Below are 17,937 nucleotides of genomic sequence, written 5' to 3'. Positions count from 1 at the left end.
CACTCTCCTCTTGGTCACTTTATTGCAAAGTACTAGAATTTGTTATAGTCACCTCTTAACAAGCAGGTACACATAGAAGAGTTGAACCTTATTCTCAGGTGCTAAAGAAACATCAATGTAAGAACCATGGTTCTCTTCTCCCTTTTCTGAGCCATAAAAGGTGCACCTGTCACGTTAACCTCGATGTGCCATGCCATGAGCAACCAAAAGAAAAAAATATTCAATTTGCAATCAAGACAGTGGGGTCAGATCACACACTCTTCAGGTTTTCTATTGTTAAAACTGCTAGTATCCTGTACAAAAGCTAACTTAAGAATTTTAAGACTAATCTGAATACTCTGCTTTAGCCACCATTTCTAAGGCTAGATCTCCTTAGAATTAGTAGTCCCAACTTCTATTTTGAGACATGCCAGATTTCTAAGGACAAAAAGTAATTAATCACTTTCCCTCAACTTCCTGGACTCCACAGTTACAGTATTTGGCAGTGACTGGTGTAGTTCTAGAAATGCTGAGTATCTCTTCCCTTCTAACAAGCATATAATGTGGGTGTATAAGAAAATAAAAAAGATAAAACAGCATTTGACTGATATCTTCAAATGCCAGATATTTGTGTTCCTACACATATGGCTGGGATTAAAAAAAAAAAGTCAAGAAAATATATTCTTTGTTTTCAGCAGCTGGTTATGCTTATATTCTTATGAAATTAAGAATGATCACTTCAGAATAACATAAACTTGCTAGAGCATGGTTCCCCCAAAGTATTGTGCCCAGTTCTGTCACTACATGGCCCTAGCCAAGCTTAGTCCACCTACACAACTTACTTTCAACAGAAAAGAATGTTGTTTTCAAAGATCTAACAAGACTTTACCTGCTGAAAAAGGCAATAACTGTAAATCAATGAAAAAGCTTGCCCTGCAGTGGCACTAGCACTGATGTAACACCCAGCTTCTACTTGCTTAGAAGAGAGTAGTCCTGACCAAATCTTGAAACGTAAGTGCTCTGAACAGTGGTCTCTAAACTGGGTCACACATGCAAGACAATCCACCGAGGTGTGGGAAGAAAACATTTTTTGTAATGTTAATGAATAATATTTTAAAATAGTGTTTATTTTATCTACATCTTATCCTAACTTCTGTTTTACAATGTATATATCTGTACAGTAGTACCTGTATATAATTGATAAATCAATAAATATACATATATCGGGGGTGCATGCTAAGGAGGGGCATGCGCAGCTAAAAAAAAAATTGAAGGCCACTTCTCTAGAAGACAGAAGCTCCCTTTCCCTGTGAACAGGATTTTCCTTTTTTCTACTAAATAAAAAAGAGCATTTATATCTGCCCTGCCTTTCCTCATTTTCCTAGATGCCACTGAGTTAACACCAAGTTACACCAAGCTTTCTTGCTCACAAGAGGATTTGGGGGTTCTTTCCTTAGTCAGCTCCACATCTATTCATAGCTCTGTTCAAAGGTTCAACACCATAACAAATACTAATCACTTTCACTTTGCTCCAGGAAGGGAGGACCAAGCCAGTTTCACTCTAGTGCTGGTTATTTCAGAGGATTTGAATGAATGGCACCTCACAAGGCACGTGGCTCCAGTGTTTTCAGTTCTAGGGTTGGGGCTTTTTTTGCCACCTCAGCGATAAGAAACTTAAGTTCTTCGGGAACAGGCAACTGAATATGAAAACCTATTACTGGAAAGAAGTATCAGAAAACCATACGATGATAAATGACCTGCTTGACAAGGGAACGTTAAGCGGACATAATGAAACAATAAACAAACAGAATTAAGTTGCCATCAAATATTATTACCTCTCACTGCTTTACAGGAACTTGGTGAAAAGATAAGAGTTATAAGGAAGAACACAGAAAACCAAGTGGCTAGACACCCACCCAGCTCTTCCCCCTCACCCAACGCGAGCTCTGGCGGACGCCCCCAGCCCCCCTCGCCGGGGAGCCACAGCAAACAGGCAGCCCACCGGCAAGCTCGGGGGGCTGGAGACCAGCAACCAAGCCTGCCAGGCCTGGCCACTAGGGAAAGGCCGGCCTCGGGCCACCGGCAGCGCCACGAGGGGGGCCCGCTCCCCACCGCGCCGGGAGCCAGGCGCCCGCCAACCCCCTTCCCCGGGCAAGGAGAGGGAGAGAAGAGTGGAGAGGGGCCCACGGCCCTCCTTACTGACCTGCCGGAGGGCGGCTCTCCCGCAGGGCCGAGGGATCGCCTGAACGGAGCTCACTCCCCTCAGCCCGCGCAGCCGCTGCCGCTTCCCTCACGCGTACGGCCTCCTCACCGCTCCCCCAGTCCCGCTCGGATCTTTCCGCCACCGCCTCAGCGCCGCCCTCTCCCCTACCGCCGGAGGGCCCTCCCCCGCCACAGGAGAACGAACCCCCTCAACCGGGCCAGGAACACCCGCCACCCCCTCCCCAGCCCAGCGCGGAGCGGGAAGTTCAAACAATACACGGGGACTACTTTCTCCCCGCGGGCGGAAGCACACTACCTCTCTGCGCGCGGTGAAGGGCGAAGCAATGCTGAGCGCGAGGCATGCTGCGAGTTGTAGTTTTCCCGTGCCAGCCCCGCCCACCTTCGCGGTGACTCCTCCGGCCGCCAGCGGGCCACGCGCCACCCGTGGCGGCGGCGGCGGCGGCGCCGCCCCCCCCTCCTTCGCTGCTCTCCAGCCAATGGGCGGCCTCCCCATCCTCTGGTGCGCGCGCGGGGGGGGGGGCGGGGCCGAGCCGCGCCGCGGCCGGCGGCGCCCGGAGTTAGTTGTTGCGCGCGGGCGCGGCGGTCGCAGCCCCGTCCCGGGAGTCGGTTCCTCTCAGGGGCCCGGCGGCTGCGGGAGCCGGCCTTGACGAAACCATACTCGGCGCCGCTGCCGCCTCCTTCTTCCCCTCGCCGCCTGCCCGCGGGAGGTGCCGCGGGGTTGGGGAGCCCCTGCCAGGTGAGGGGCCGGTCCGAGTCCAGGGCGGGAGGGGGGGGGGGGGGGTGACGGTTCCTCCTGCTGTGAGGGGAGGCCGGCGGGCGGCGGCCCTGCCCGCGCCGGCGGCTCGGGTTTCCTCAGCGAGGTCCGTCCCCCCGTCCCCCCCGGGCGGCCCCCGGCCGAGAAGGGGGGCCCCCGGCGCGGCTCGACGGGGGTGCGAAGGGAGCGACCGGGCGCAGCCCGCTCCTCTGGAGAGGGTCCCGCCGGGCCGCCTTCTGCCGCCCCCGGCCTGCCGCGGCCCCGACGGGCGGGCGGGCGGCGCCGGTCGTTGCTGTTGCGCCCGGGGGGGGGGGGGGTCTGGCTGGCGCCGGCAGCCGCCCCGGGGCCCCCACGGGGCCGTGCGACGCCTTGGCCCCCCAGCCGCGGCGTTGGGCCCCCGGGCCGCCGCCGACAGCCCCCGGGCCCCGCGGCGGCAAAGGGAGCTTTCTTCTGCCTACACCCCAGCTGGAAGTTTTGTGACGTGATCCTGCGCTAAGCAGATTGTGCCTGAGCCTGCCGGGGAGCGCAGGGCGGCTTCGGAGCCGACACCTTCTAGGAATTTCACGATGAGAAAGCCACCGTAGGTGCCAGGTGGATGCTCTCTCTCTGTCGGGGCTCTGTCGTCGCTCTGTTATTACTGCAAATTCCTGACATAAAAGGCTTTACGTGTTAGTGTATACGTCTGTAGCTACATTCCATTCTCCTTTCAGGCTTTCGGTGCTTCCTTTTCTCTTGAAGGTTGTTTTGGACTTTTAGGTAGGTCGGTCTGTTTGCCTGTTTTTATTGAGGGTGAAGTTGAGACTGGACTAGAAAGGCTGGGATTTGCACTGGGACAGCAAGTGAAACCATGTAAATAGGTGGTAGTGGTTAGTTACTTATAAGGCAGCTGATACCTAACACAGAGTAGCCGGGCTGCTCTTAGGTGAGCGCAAGGAGGAAGAGGAGCGTTGCCTGGTGGATCCCTGACCTCGAATTTAATAGGGGTCCCTTGTCAGAGAACATAATTTCTGTTTACTTTAGGTCTTTGCCTTTTTATTTTGTAGAGCTTGGCTTTCATTCTTCCTTAATCACTTAATATGGGGCTCCAAAGTTTTTCCCCTTGCTTGTCATGGCTTAAAGGCTGTCCAATGTCTGCTAAAGCACTTTATTCTCAGATATTTGGGGAAAAAATAATACACAAGATATATGGGCAGGAAGGAGAGAACACGAAATTGTTTTAGGAGCCAAGACTTTATGGAATTTCAATAATTAGGTTCTATAGTTAGAAAGTTTTCTTAAACTTGTTCAGCTGGCAATTTTATACAACTACCTTTGTTACAAATTAGATGCATTTAATTCAATGTGACTTTCGTTTGACTTACAGCCTCATCTAGTTTGATTCCAGTGGTGTGGCAGAGCAGGAAATACTTGTGGATATTCTATTTGGTTGTTTTGACTAGTTAGAGCTCTTAATCTAGTTTCACATTGGCTGAAAAGGTTTTGTCTGTAAAGTAGCTAAGATGATTTATCCAGATGAAGCATCTTCCTGGCAGAGCTACTGCTCCAGTGTGTTTTCAGGAAAACCTCATTTTGTTCTCTAAAATGTAAAAGTATGCAAGAAGTGAATTACCAATTTTTCCATGAGTAACTTTCCATGATTAATCTTATGTATTCATTTCATGATGGACTTACCTTATTGTTAGGATATATCATGTATGTAACTTAATTCGCAGACTTCCTAAATTACTTTCTGGGATTGTTCTGTTTGGCTCAAATGCCTCTTCCTCACCTGAACTGCAGTGGCAGGTGGGATGTGATTCCCGAGCCTGGGCAGGAGGTACCAGCTGCAGAGGGAGGAGCCAGCAGGCTTTCCTGCCTAGCCTTTCTGCTAGTGGGCACTTACACCCGGCTGCATGTGTGTGGAAATGAGCAATTGGTAAGAGAGTGAGCTTCACTCATGGATGCAATGTTTGCGTTTCCTTCTATTTTAGAACATACGTTAACCATGTAAATAAGTATACAGTTACTCTGAAACAACAGCATTCTCTATGTATCGGTAAGTCTTACGGTTGCTTCAGTGAAAGAGAGAGGAGAGAGGCAAAATACCATTTCAACTTCTGAAGTAATTTGTGTTTCTGACTTTTCAGCTCTTTAGAAAATCTGCTTGCAAATATATTTACCAAAATATGTACTCTTTTTCTATTTACTTTCCAAATAAAAGGAATTGGTTGGAATCAATCATCTTTAAAGAAAAATAAGGGCGGGGAGGGGTGCTATTTGGCTAAATGGCTCCTAAATGCTTTCTTGCCTAAACAGGATAGTAAAATATTAAGATAACTATTGTAAGTTATTGATTAGGGTCACAGACAATGGTGATTGCTGTTAACCTTCTGTATTGTGCTAGGAAAAATAAGTAGGTGAAAAGCTTACTGTAAGTTAACAAGTTGTAACATGTTTTCTTTCCTCTACCTTGTTCCTGGGTTTACACTCCTATGTCTCTACTTTCCTTTTTCCTGTTTAGTCTTTGCTCTTAGGTTTCCCTTTTTCCTAGACATGCCCCTCATCCCAGTTTAGAATTAGACCCTCCCATCCCTGCTAGTTGCCCATGTTGTCTTTCCCCTTTTCTCAGAAGGGATCTGCAGCTTTACTCATTGTCACTGCTTTACTTGTTGTAGTTGCTTTCTGACAAGATCGGATTTCAGATGGTGGTAACTCAGTAGTCCTTTCTCTTTTTTTTTCCTGCGTATGACTCTTAGACCCTCTTTTCCCCAGCCCTTGAAAAGAGATCCCCAAAGGTCTGAACTGGGGATTGCTAGGTACAGACCAGAGATGAGGTCTGTCTCCTGCCAGTTTCCACACTGTTCCCACTTCCTGTGCTGCTGCAGCTCCCGAGGAATCCTGCCGAGCTGCTCCCTCCCGTGTAGTCAGTGTGTCATAGCTGACATTCGGGTATGGGCAGAATATCGAAATGCAAATGACATGGGTATAATGAGGAGATAGTGTTGCACTTGTGAAAAGCACTGTGAACATTGTGGAGTACAAGTGATGTGGAAAGAGATTGTAAAGAAAACACCTGACATGGGGAAACTGAGAAGAAAACTTTCTTAGCTTTCTGCTATTCATATGTGATAACTCCAGATGTTTTTAACCTACTTACAATATGAAAATCATAATCTGCAAAATGTGTTTTGGTTTATTAGTTGACGCAAAGTTCAAAGAAACAAGGTCAGGTTATTTGCAAGCCATATGCAGCATTTACTGGCTGTTAGTGGCAGCCAAAAATCACCAGTGAGGTAAAACCCACTCTATGTCTATGTAAAGTAATGTGGATTTTGGAGGAGGAGATGCATGGCCCCAGTCCACAGCCAAGGGAAAGATGCTTCAGATTCTCCATGCTAATACCAGAAGGGGTTGATGGAGCATGGTGCTGCTTTCTGTGATTGTGTTACCTGTGATAGGCTGGTACAGAGACCTTGTCTGTGGAGTTTTTATTGGTATTACCAGTTCTCCCACCCTTCTGTGCTCCCACACATGACCACTGTTTAAGGACTAAGCATTGCACTGGGATTTACATTGGCCTAAGGCTGAAATACTTTCATTGTTTCATATGTATCAGCACAATAATGTAGAATTTCCATTACCATACAGTTTTAAATTTAGAGTGGAAAAATACAGACTGCAAACTGGAATAAGACTTGCTAGTTGACTTTCACTAGTTTAAAGCATGCTGAAGTGGAACAAGTAAACAGTATACACTGAGAAGAATGTAAGAGCTTTAGTATTTTTGCAGTGTTAGTGACAAGGATAAATGACTTGTTTTTACTTGGTAACAATTCTAATTAGTTGTCCAATCTTTGAGCTGCAATTTCAATAGATTGAGGTTTAGTATTGTAGGCTCTGTGTTTCCTTTTGGGTTTTCCAAATCATAAGCAGAAATTATCAACCATGTGAGAAACTTTCAGTCTTCCTTTTTCCTAACATAGATAAGTGGCTGAGTCACTAAACAATTTCTTTCCCCGTTTCTCTTTAAGTGGACGGAGTTGATTTGAGATTGCCTGACAGTTGAAAATGTGGATGGAGGAAAACTATGCAGTGGGTGTAGCTCTGAGGTCACTTTCTTTAAATTGATTTTCTTATGAGGCCCCATCAGCTATTACAGAAGTTACCAAGTTAACTCACTGAGTTACAAAACAGCTTTACCACAAATGTTTTTGGGTTTGTCTGTTCAGATGACACCAAGAACAATAGAATTTCAGAACCCCTCTGGAGCCTAGTTCACCATTTCTCTCCTCCCTGTAATCACATATTGCTGTGCAGGATGAGTACAAAATTGCTTTTAAGCTGCACCGCTTGGAGAATTATTTTGTAATCAATCTGTAACTGATTAAATATTTTTTTTTAAGTCTTTGATTCTGGGGAAAATTGACACCCTGACTAGCTTGCTTTTTGTGTGAGTACTTGGAAAAATCTCCGAATAGTAGGTCCCTTGGCAGGCTCGCTACCCATACCTGCTGTGTACGGGCCTGGCCTTAACTGAAATGTTTTTGCATGAATTATAGTAGTGGTAACAAAGATCACAACGATGTTGATTGGACATCTGCACTTTGATCACCAAATAGTTATGTTTATGTTTAAAAGATGTGTAAACATGGTGTGTAAAAAGTATTTAACAGCATTAATTTATCTGTGCCTCAAAATGCCTCCAGAATTCTTGGCTCTCTTGCTTAGGAGTCATTTTCTTAGCTGCTAGCTTTTAGAGCAGGGGATGTTTAATTTCCCCATAAAATGAAGTGCTCCACATGGGGAAAAAACCTATTTTATCCTTTTAAAGTGCAAAAAATCATAAATATTACCTGGGAAAGACACTTTTAAATCTTTCCATTTGTAGGCTTTATCTCACATTTTACTCAAGAGTAATATTTCAGTTAAAAAAACCTTACATGCACTTAAACATGAATACTGAAAAATGCTCAACCATCTTAATGCAGTCACTGTTGACTGCAGGAGACGTTCTTAGCAAAGGTTTTTGAAATCACAGTAAACGGATAAAAATCATGCGAGGCTAAACATTGTAGGCTTCTAGCAATACTTGTTTTAGTAACATCTTGTCTGAGATACCAGTTCAGTGTGGTGCTAAAAAGTAAGATCACTGACTTCCTAAAGTTAGTGCTTTTTCAGAAAATATTGCTGCTAGCGCATAATTTGCCAAGTGGAACCTTATTGGTGTTTAAGCAGATTTGGATTATTACATTATTTGATAGAGGTTCTATCGGAAACTATTTAGTGATATGTTCACAGTTTGACCTTACCTGTCTTTGTAAAACCATTAAATAAGTGCAGATCTCAATCCTAAAATGTTCTTTCTTGGATGCATGCCTGTATTTATACAGGCCTCTCCACAAAGCTCACCAAAGGAGGAAGACAGTATTTAATACAAAAGATATCAGTTCTGGATGTGTATATTTATATCCAGTCTTCCAGCTCTGGGGCTCTTACTGTCAGAAAAACCTTCATACACATTTAGAAGACATTTAAAATCATGCTATAAACATGAACAAATATAGACATCCTTCTGCATTGACTTCATGTATATTATCTTTTACTATAAGTCTCTGTACATATCACAGAGGTATATGTTCTTCGTTCCTCTTGCAGTTGTCTCAGCTGGCAAATAGCCTCTTACTGAGTGTCATTGTTTTGCTGTTGTGCTTGTTGGTGTCCTTTCTGTGGGTTTTTTTCATGCAGCAAGAGGAACGAAGAACAGTTTAAAAAATATATATAAACTCCCCCCAGATTGGCCAGTAAATTCAGAAACATGCATGTCTGAAGGTAATAGAGACACTTAAAAATCCTCTAGCTCTTGAGTTGAAAGTGTCCTTGGTCTCTTAGCACCTTTTTTTCCTCAGACAAGTTTTGCCTTTCTCTCTACTTTGTATTAGCCCCTAATAGTCTTCTGCTGAGTAACCCCTGTTTGGAACCCCATTGAAATCACTGATTCTCTCTGTAAAGGCTCAGAATTACATCAATAGTGCTTTAATAATGAAGTTTAATGGAGATACATACAAGCTCAGAGAGAATAAATACTAGTATAGGAGTTTTCCATGGAAGAGTAAGTCATATTGTGTAATTGTTTTTCCATTTGCTTTAAGCCTTACTAATTGTCTTTTTCTGCCTCCCTCATCTAGATTGGGTAGTTTTGCTTAAAAACAGGTTGCACAATATTCTCCAGTCTCAGACTTTAAGTCTGTAGCTACATGGTTAAGGAGTGTGACTCCTACTGTTTGGAATGATCTTTGGAGAAGATAGTTTATTTAATGAGTTTTGTGCTGTAAACTGTAGAAATTCTCGGTTTTTAGAAGTAGGGAGATAGCTTATAGTAAAGATGTAGAGAATGTGGGGCACATGAAAACTCTCAATATGATCAATTACGTATGCTTTGATCGTGCAACAGTTTGCAGTCTGTTGTAGTCAGTGGAACAACTTGCTGAACTTGGTGTTAAATATACATCCAAGGCATAAATGTTGACTATTTTGGAGCTTTATATCTGTACAATTGTATTTTCATACTGTGGTTGGTTGTTTGGTTTTTTTAAATTTGGTTGTTTAAGGGAATTGAATATCAGATTACTAGCAAGACGGTCTCAAACCTGCTGTGCTGCTCATGAAGCTGTCAGTAATGTATCTTTCGATTGCAACAATAAAATTTTGGAAGTATTATGGTAGGGCTTCTTAAAATGAGGCAGACATATTTAAAGGTCAATATCTCTGGTTAGCAAAGATTGCTTGGGAAGTGCAGAAAATGAAGGCGTGTTAGGACAAAGCTTGCTGAAGCTTGAAGTGCTCCTGTGCTTATGAATTTTGCCTAGTAAGTATTTCTTATACAGCAAAGGCAGTATCCCTGTTAGAGAAAATGTCAGAACAAGCAGAGCTTAATGTATATTTCATTTACCCTGTATTCTGTATTGGTTCTGGCTGCGGTATCATAATTGTCATTCTTGCTCCATGGACCTGTTGGCAGGTAGGGTGCTGGTTCATGCTTCCTTACAAGTTAACCCACTTACCTTCTTGGAGTGGGAGCAAATCTCTTCCAAAGGTGGTGCTTTTAGGAGAGTTGTTCAGAAACTGGTAGATCAGAAGGAATGTTGCACTCTGGTCTATAAACTACCTGTTTTTAGCAGTTGATAGAGAGATACTGTTAGTAACAGTTGCCATGAAAAACCTCCTGTGAGAGCTTTGCAGGTTTAAGGTGAGATTGCAAAGCAGTTAGACTGAGATTCCTCAGCTGCACTGGAGCTTTAGTCATGGTGAGTTCTCCTGTTTTCTGTGTAATTATCTCTGGTTTTCTGCTTGTTGGAATGTGAGAAGTGTTTGATTGTTTTGCTTGTTTGTGCAGTTGCTTTCAAAGAGAGAAGCTGAGTCGGGTTCCTTTCTGATTGGTATTCCCACTCAGCATCAGTATGGTATTCAGTAAATACATGCTTTAAATACAGTATTGCAAATCATACTAGATGGCATAATATTGTAAACAGCAAGAAGTGGTGCATTAAAAAAAAGCCCAGTTCTTACCTTTTTTGTTTGTTTGTTTTAACAAGGCTGTAATTTTACTTTGTAGTGCATAATGGTGATAACGTTGCAAGCTGTTTTCCTACTCTGTACTTTGCAGATTGACTTCATTGCTTATGGTTGTACATTATCTTTGTTTATCAGTGTAAATCAACAGAGCTATTCCCGAACAATGGAGATAGCAACGGACAGACCATTTGAAGCCAAATTTTCAGAATGAGAAACAGTGTTGTATAGAAACATGTTGAAAAAGATAACCAGCACAGGTTATCGGGGGGTTCTGCTCAACCCCCTACAGAGGAGATTATGGAAAAGGCTGCGTAACGGTATTTTCTAAAACATTCCTACACACCTGCCAGGGTACTTGATGGAAGGTTCATGCATACACTAATAATTCTTATGGGAAATAAAAGTAAACAGGTGAAATACCAAAGCAACAGCATTTAAATATAAGTGGGAATTAGATTTCTTAAGATTTCAAATGTTACATAATTGGGTTTTTTTCCTTAGAGTTGAGCACCTGCAGTTCTTTGTATATTAAGTCATGGTCTGTCTACATAGAAAGCTGACTTTGGGTCCCTTCATATAAAAGTTGTTAAACATCCAAACAAAATGAAATCTGTAGAATGCAGAAGGAGATATTAATCCATGTAATAAATAATGTTGTATTCAGCGGCAAGCACTGACTACTGAGAGGGGGTTATAAATTCAGCCACTAGTCCCTGAAATTGTATTATATGGATAACACACTGAAATTTTTTTATGTTGTGCTGGCTAAAAGAGATGGTATGCTTTTTCCATCAAATAACAGTCACAAAAAAAGGCTGAAAATATATTGGAAAAATAAGAAGCCAGTGATGGTTTCATCATTGCAGTGATTGTGCTGGATGCAAATAGCTGGGCTATGGATAAAAAAAATTATTGAATAAGGGGAATAATTGAAAATCAGTATTAGTTTCTAAACAAACATATGCTTTGCTTTTCCAAAAATCATAGTAGTGTTATGGTTTTAGTGTATATATCATACAGGAGCATTCATCAGCACAGTCTCATGTCAAAGTCAGTCTCTCTACAGCAGATGTATATGGCTTCTTGGATTTCTCTTGCTTGTAATGAGTGAGATGCTTGTCCATTCAAACTTGTATTTCAAGTGATACAGGAACAGTGTTGATTATAATTTAAAAACTTTATTTCTTTCCGTTTTGTGAACATCAGGCAATAAAGGGTTTGTTGTAATTTTTATTTGGCTTTCTCCTGCCAGTTTACCAAATGTCTGTAACTTAGGTATTTCAAATCTGTAAATCCCAGCTACTTTTAACTTAGTTGATTTTGCCACATAGTTCAAGGTTTCTTTTCCATCACTTTTCTTCTGTGAGCTTTCGCAGAAGTTTCGGGGGTAATTGTTCTGCAGGGAAGATAAATGTGTATTAGATATATGTATGTTCATTGGATGATTCACGGTAAAATATTTCTCCTGCCTGCCTAATCTGTTTAAGAGTTCTGAAAAGTTATTTCCAGTGGACAGTTAAAAGCCTGGACAACTTCTGTATCCTTCTAGGGCTAATCAGTATCCGACTTGCTGTCTCACAGGTACATTTGCAGTCATCAATCTGTACCTGTAGCAGTTTTTATTGAACGTGCTTGTTTTTTTCTTGGCAGTGGTTTTATGATCTAGTTCAGAAGGGAGAGCTGTCACACCATGAAAAAGAAACTCTGTTCATTAGTTTGAGATATGAACTAAACCTCAATTTGTGTTCCAAGAGCTTAAAAAGTACACGGAGAATGGGCAGTTGTGTCTTCACAAGGTGCCTTTCTTAGGCTGATAAGGAACACTACACATTACATTAACTCATCACTTTCATATCCTTGGGTGTACATGTCAGTGTCATTTAAGAATGGAAAATATGCAGAGAGCAAAAAGGATATGATTCTTGAAATTGAGTGGTACCTGAAAAATCAGAAATCTAGCCTTTAGTATAAGGAAAAAAAATATTGAAATATAAGTCTGCTTTCTTTATTTTTTCCATGAGAGAGAAAAGTGAAGACATCTCATTATTAAGATAACTATCTTTCTAAATGCTGCTTTGCTAATTGGTGCAACCCTAACATGTCTGTACTGTTTTATAGGGTATGCTAGGACCTGTGATAAGCATTTCATTTTGGAAAAGCTATACACAGTGTGAAAATAGAGGGAACACAATCTTTTCTGCCTCTTTAAGATGCATTGTAATAAACGTGTCTTTTTGAAAGGTTTTTTGCATCTTTTTCAGATGAGCAAGTCTCTTGAGCTTTGTGCTTTTTATTACATAACATTTATGTTTTTAAAGTTCTGAGCATGATCTCAGGTTTTTATTTTGGTTTTAGTAAAGTATTTGCTGCTTGTAGCTCTGTAAAACCTGAGAGATTGTCCTGTCTTCTAGCTCTGTAAGACCTGTAGTCCCTCACAGTTCATGTGGGAGGTTTAAATGTGCAGTCTTTTGAGTAGAAAATATTTTCTTTAGTACTTCTAGAATTCAAAATCATTGGAATTTGCTCATATAAAGTTATAACTTCCTGAGAAAATATTGGCACAAACTGTGGAAGCTGTTAGTTTTTGGAACTTTTGTTCAAGTTATTCATTTTCTCTGCTTTATTTTTTCTTTTGTTTAATAGTTAGAGGCTAGTGGACAAAGCAAACTTGGGGCTGAAGGGCCTGTTTTGGAATCTGGCAAAAAGGTGATGACTTAGAAAAGAGAATATGCCTTTTGGTGAAAGAAAAAAAAAAAAGTCCTTGAACTGAAGAAACAATTTTAGGAGCTGTGGCTTATTTTGTTTGACTCTGCAAACTAGTCAGTTCTGACACTTTCATGCACCAACTTCTGCTAATTCATATCTTACATATATTTATAGTTTTATAGAACACAGTTATTAACAGATCCATTTTAGTATTTGTGAAAGTTAAGGTGTATAATTTCTGTTGGTAGCTGAAGAGGACTCTTTGATTGTAAATATCTTCGGCCATGAAGATTTTGGACAGACGTGATTGTTCTGCACTACACTGCTCTGAAATCCACAGGTTAAGAAAAAAATTTATATCTCAAAAATCAACTTTTTACTGTTATTGGGAAGAAATATATTCTGAAAACTTTTAATGAAAGAGGAGATTTTTTTTAATTATTCTTGTCATACTGAGGACTGTGTCTGAGCTCAAATTCGTCTTGGCATGTATATGTATATCTTACGGACATATTTGTGTTGTAGTGGTTATTAATGCTGTTTTAGGAAGCAGTGTTAAATCTCCAGTTATATTTCAGGAAGAGTCCATTTTTATCTGCAGAGTAGTGCAGTAGAAGGTAACGGTGATTTAAAAACTCCTCATAGTAGCATATGAACCTAGTGCTTCACTGTCTGGGGAGTGTGACTAAAATTACCACCTCTTTCATAAATTTGCTCTGACTTTGGTTTGCTAAAATATTTTTCTTTTAAAGTGCTGGTTGAGGAAACACTTAATGAGCATCCTAGCTGTCTGTGTGTTGGAAGCAGATAGGCAGTAGAGTAAAATGGCTTTTTTCAGTAATCTCCAATCAAAACCCAAAACTCCATAATTCACTGATTTAACAAATAAGAGGACTAAAAGCTTGCCTGAAGTCAATTACTCCAGCATTGAAAAGAGGGCCCAGAACACTTTCATAGTCTTATTCACTTTGCTAACCTAGCCTTTTGAAAACAGCTATGGTAAATATTGATTTAGTTGCCATAATACAGTATGGGTATGTCTTTTGACCTCAGCAGTTGTTAGGCTGAGTTAGGCTACTGCTTCTAAGAGCTTTAAGTCTTTAGTTCAAATGGTAAAGATTTATGGCTTTATATCACAAAGTGTGTTTCTAGAGGCTTATCCTGGCACTGTTATATTTGGTTTTTGTAACTCTGTTGTATTGTCATCTTTCTTGTATAACTTGCTGTCAAAGCACATGCCAGGTCATGTGTTACGGTCTGTTCAGAGCAACTATGCGTTTTGCTAGTTAAATATTTCTCTGTGAGTTGGAAGAGCTACACTGCAGATGAGAATCTTGCAGTCAAACCTGCTGATGAGTATTTACTTTTCTCGTGGCTGCATACTTAAAGTTTGCATGTGATTTGGGAGTAATCTTTGGAATTAATTTCTGTATTGTTCAGCAACAAGAAAAACTTGGAAACTGGGATGACGCTTAGTTTGTTGCTTAGTTTTCATATCATTTTAATCAGAAATTTCAATTTTAAGGTAGGAGAAGAACAGCTAGGGTAAATAGGTTTTTGCTATTTTTAGAGCATGGAAGATCCTGACTTTAAACTGCAAGGCAGAGACTGAGCAAACACCTTTTGAGTAAGGAAGCCTCACTTTTACAAGTTTCATTCTTGACCTCAAGATCACTTTTTCCGTCATTTGTGACAGGGGATCAAACAGGCTGTCTGCAAAACAGTAAAATGCATTCAAGTCATTTGGTATTGTCAGGTCATGACTACAGCTTGATAAGATGAGAATGATTGGCAGAATGACAATGGACCCATAATTTTTTTAACTCTTCTGTAAAATATACTGAAATCTAAAATAAGGCATAGTGTTCTCAACAGAATGCTGACTGTGGCAAAAACTTTGACAATGCAAACATTCTCACTCGCGGAGCTGAAACAGTTGGAAACAGCAGCCAAAAAGGCAAAGTGGAGACACCATTAAGTTGTCTGAAACAATTAGTAGCAATGATCTGCATTAAAATAACCTGGTGAAATTAATGGATGCTTTTTGTCATCTCTTTTGCATAGCAGTTTTCATGTGTGCACCACAATCTTATCTTGAAGCAAGAAAATGAGGCTCTTTTTGCACTGAGATTCTGAAGCAGGCTGATCTGGCTAATACTTGATTGCAGAGATTTATTTCTTAATCTACACTGGAGATTTTGAAGTACTGGCTGTTTTTCAGCAGGCTGATTTAGTTTTTGTTTGATTTAAGAATACACAGAATAGGACTGTTGTAATTAGAGTTTGGTGGTAGCTTTTGGCAAGTCCTGAGTTATTTGTGCAGTAGTATTGTACTCAGAGAACACGATGCATTTTGAGGGAGGGGAAATCAGAACAATGTGCTGATTTGCTTGTGTGGGCTAATATGACTCATTTAGAATGAACTCTTTTAAAAGTTTTTTTAGGAAAAACTGACAGGCTAACCTCGGGTTTCAAATCAATTTAAATTGTCTAGCAAGCTGTAAGTCTCCCTTCCATCCACAAGGCCCTAGCAATTCTCCATGGTTTTGGTTCAGCAGTTTACAAACACTGCCTGGACCAATGATCTGTGAAATCAATCTATGAGTCTTCCTGATGCTGCCTTTGAACAGTTTCATTGATGTCAAAGTAGAAATGACTGTCAGGCCTCAGGATTGGATTATAAAAATTCTAAAATTTAAAACATACAGAAGACAAAATGTTGGTTAAAAATGCTTGGAAGGTTTCTCTACTCTTTGAATGAGAAATTTTTTGTCCTGAAGTTTTCTGGAGGTATGCTGCAAGATACTGAATAGGAATGTTTTGATAATGTAATGCTGTTGCATAAATATATTGAAGACATTTTGCCCTTCTTAGAAATTGAAACTACTACATGAAGCAGTCTGCTGGCTGGCTAGTTGTATCTTAAAACTAACAATTTGTGGATTCAGAAATACTTAACTGCTTTTATTCTGTGAATGCATAAGATGGATTAATTTATATACAATGGTTCCTAGTTAGTGAGAAGTCAGTGGTTTTAAAGATTTAAGTCCAATGAGATAGTGGTTATACCTGCCACATGATCTGCTCCTCTTGCTGAAAACATTTGTTTAAAGCAGAACTGTGATGTTTTCCTTGCATCTGGTTTCTTGCCTATGTTAGTAAAACGTGCTTCTGTTGTTGCTTCAGACATTTGTGACAATTGGTTTATTGTTCCCACCCTGTGCCAAGTTGTGCTTCATATTAAATAATGTTTTTCAAAAACAGTTGTTTTGGGAGGGTTTTCTTGCATGCTGAGTCCAGCTAATGTGCTTCAGTCTGGCAGCGCATTTGGAAATCCCTGTGAAAGGTTCATATCTTTGATTCATCTACCATCTTTTGCCTGTGTGTTTTCTTTCAACACAGCATTGCATGCTCTCTCTAAAATATCTATAAAATATTGTGTGTTTGGGATTGTAGGATTCACCTCGTTGTAGGTGAAAACTTCCTGTGTTTTAGAAATCTTAGTCCTGCCGATGTGTGCTGAAAAATTGATGGAACCCATTACAAAATTTGATAGTGTTGGCTTTTACTAATGACAAATCAATGGATGCTTTCAGGTCGAAGAAGGCGTATGGGATGCCTCCCTTAAAACTCAAGCTGTATGTAAGAATAAGAACAGCTGTTTGAAATGTCACAGCAGTCTGGGAACTGGCCATACAAGGAGCATTCTCCTTACAAAGATAGGTCTGTCTGATTCATATGTTGCATATGTGTTAAAGTTCGTGGGGCTCTTTGTCTAAATGTTAGCTATGTGTGTGTTTAATCTTTGAGGTGTTTGAAAGCTTCTCTAGATATTATTAGAATGGTAGAAAGGAAGTGGAAAAGAGGGAAAACAGTCTTACTGAATATTTCAGCAGTTGTTTGCCAAATCACATTTTGGGATTCATTTCTATTTTAAATACTACAGTCGCTGCCAAAGCTGGCAAACTGTGATCCCCTTTGGGAGGGGGAGGAGACTTCATTATTTCTCTGCGGAGGGGGGACATCACTTTATTTTCCTGTTGCTTTGTTTTTCCTTTTGTAGTGAATAAAGAAAATCTGGATGAGAAAAGTAGAAAAAGCCATTTTTCAAAGATTTTCCAGAGATTTTACGAAGCAATGAGTTTGATTTACACTTTAAATGTGGTTTCCTGTCTTCTCTCACATCATTTGCATACCTTTAAAAATAGTTTGGTTTAACTTCATTTTATAGGAATGCGTCCTTTTCTCAGCTAGTACTGGTTGGGATATTGTTTCTTTGATTATTTCCAAGTGCATTATGAGCAAGAAGTGATTAAATTTAATCACCAAACAGTTGGCCAGATTTGCAAAAAGGAAAGCTGATTAGAATTACCAAAAAACCAGGCTGCACACAGAATAAGATGTATGCTTAAATAACTAAAGCCTGCACTTTAGGAAGATAAGATGGCTGAATAGCAAAAAGGGAAGAGAAAAAAAAAAAGTGAGCCAAAAAATATCTGAGTTTTCTTCCTGCCTTTGTCGTGCCTCGCTTGTAGCCTTGGAAACTGAGACAAAGAGGTTAAGAAACTTGCTCATTCTTAAAATGGAGATAAGATACAACATACATCTTATTTTAGTCTTGCTTATTCCTATGCAAAGTGCTGTAAGTGAACTGTGTTGGGTTTTTTAATAGTACAGTCTATATGATGAACTTGTTTATTTAGGACTTGAGACAATGAAACCAC

The 17,937-nt window shown here is 40.8% G+C and overlaps 2 protein-coding genes across 15 annotated transcripts in view; one reads left to right on the top strand and one right to left on the bottom strand.

Annotated features, from left to right (window-relative positions):
- HMG20A (high mobility group 20A) overlaps positions 1 to 2,323 on the bottom strand; it is a 46,920-nt gene extending 44,597 nt beyond the window's left edge. The window contains exon 1 of one of the 6 annotated variants that reach the window (XR_012652837.1): positions 53 to 2,162. The gene's annotated coding sequence lies outside the window, so the exon portion shown is untranslated. Of the gene's footprint in view, positions 1 to 52; positions 2,163 to 2,182 lie in introns of those variants that run through there. The other 5 variants (XM_075045613.1, XM_075045612.1, XM_075045615.1 and 2 more) reach the window with 5 other exon arrangements.
- A 414-nt stretch (positions 2,324 to 2,737) lies between these two features.
- PEAK1 (pseudopodium enriched atypical kinase 1) overlaps positions 2,738 to 17,937 on the top strand; it is a 131,320-nt gene continuing 116,120 nt past the window's right edge. For 6 of the 9 annotated variants that reach the window (XM_075045609.1, XM_075045606.1, XM_075045608.1 and 3 more), the window contains exon 1: positions 2,744 to 2,938. The gene's annotated coding sequence lies outside the window, so the exon portion shown is untranslated. Of the gene's footprint in view, positions 2,939 to 17,937 lie in introns of all 9 variants that reach the window. The other 3 variants (XR_012652835.1, XR_012652836.1, XM_075045610.1) reach the window with 2 other exon arrangements.

The sequence above is a fragment of the Buteo buteo genome, chromosome 13, assembly GCF_964188355.1.
Source record: "Buteo buteo chromosome 13, bButBut1.hap1.1, whole genome shotgun sequence".
In the NCBI taxonomy this organism is placed as follows: Eukaryota; Metazoa; Chordata; class Aves; order Accipitriformes; family Accipitridae; genus Buteo; species Buteo buteo.
The sequence above is the reverse complement of the archived record's forward strand: the minus strand, read 5'-3'. Positions and strand labels throughout refer to the sequence as shown.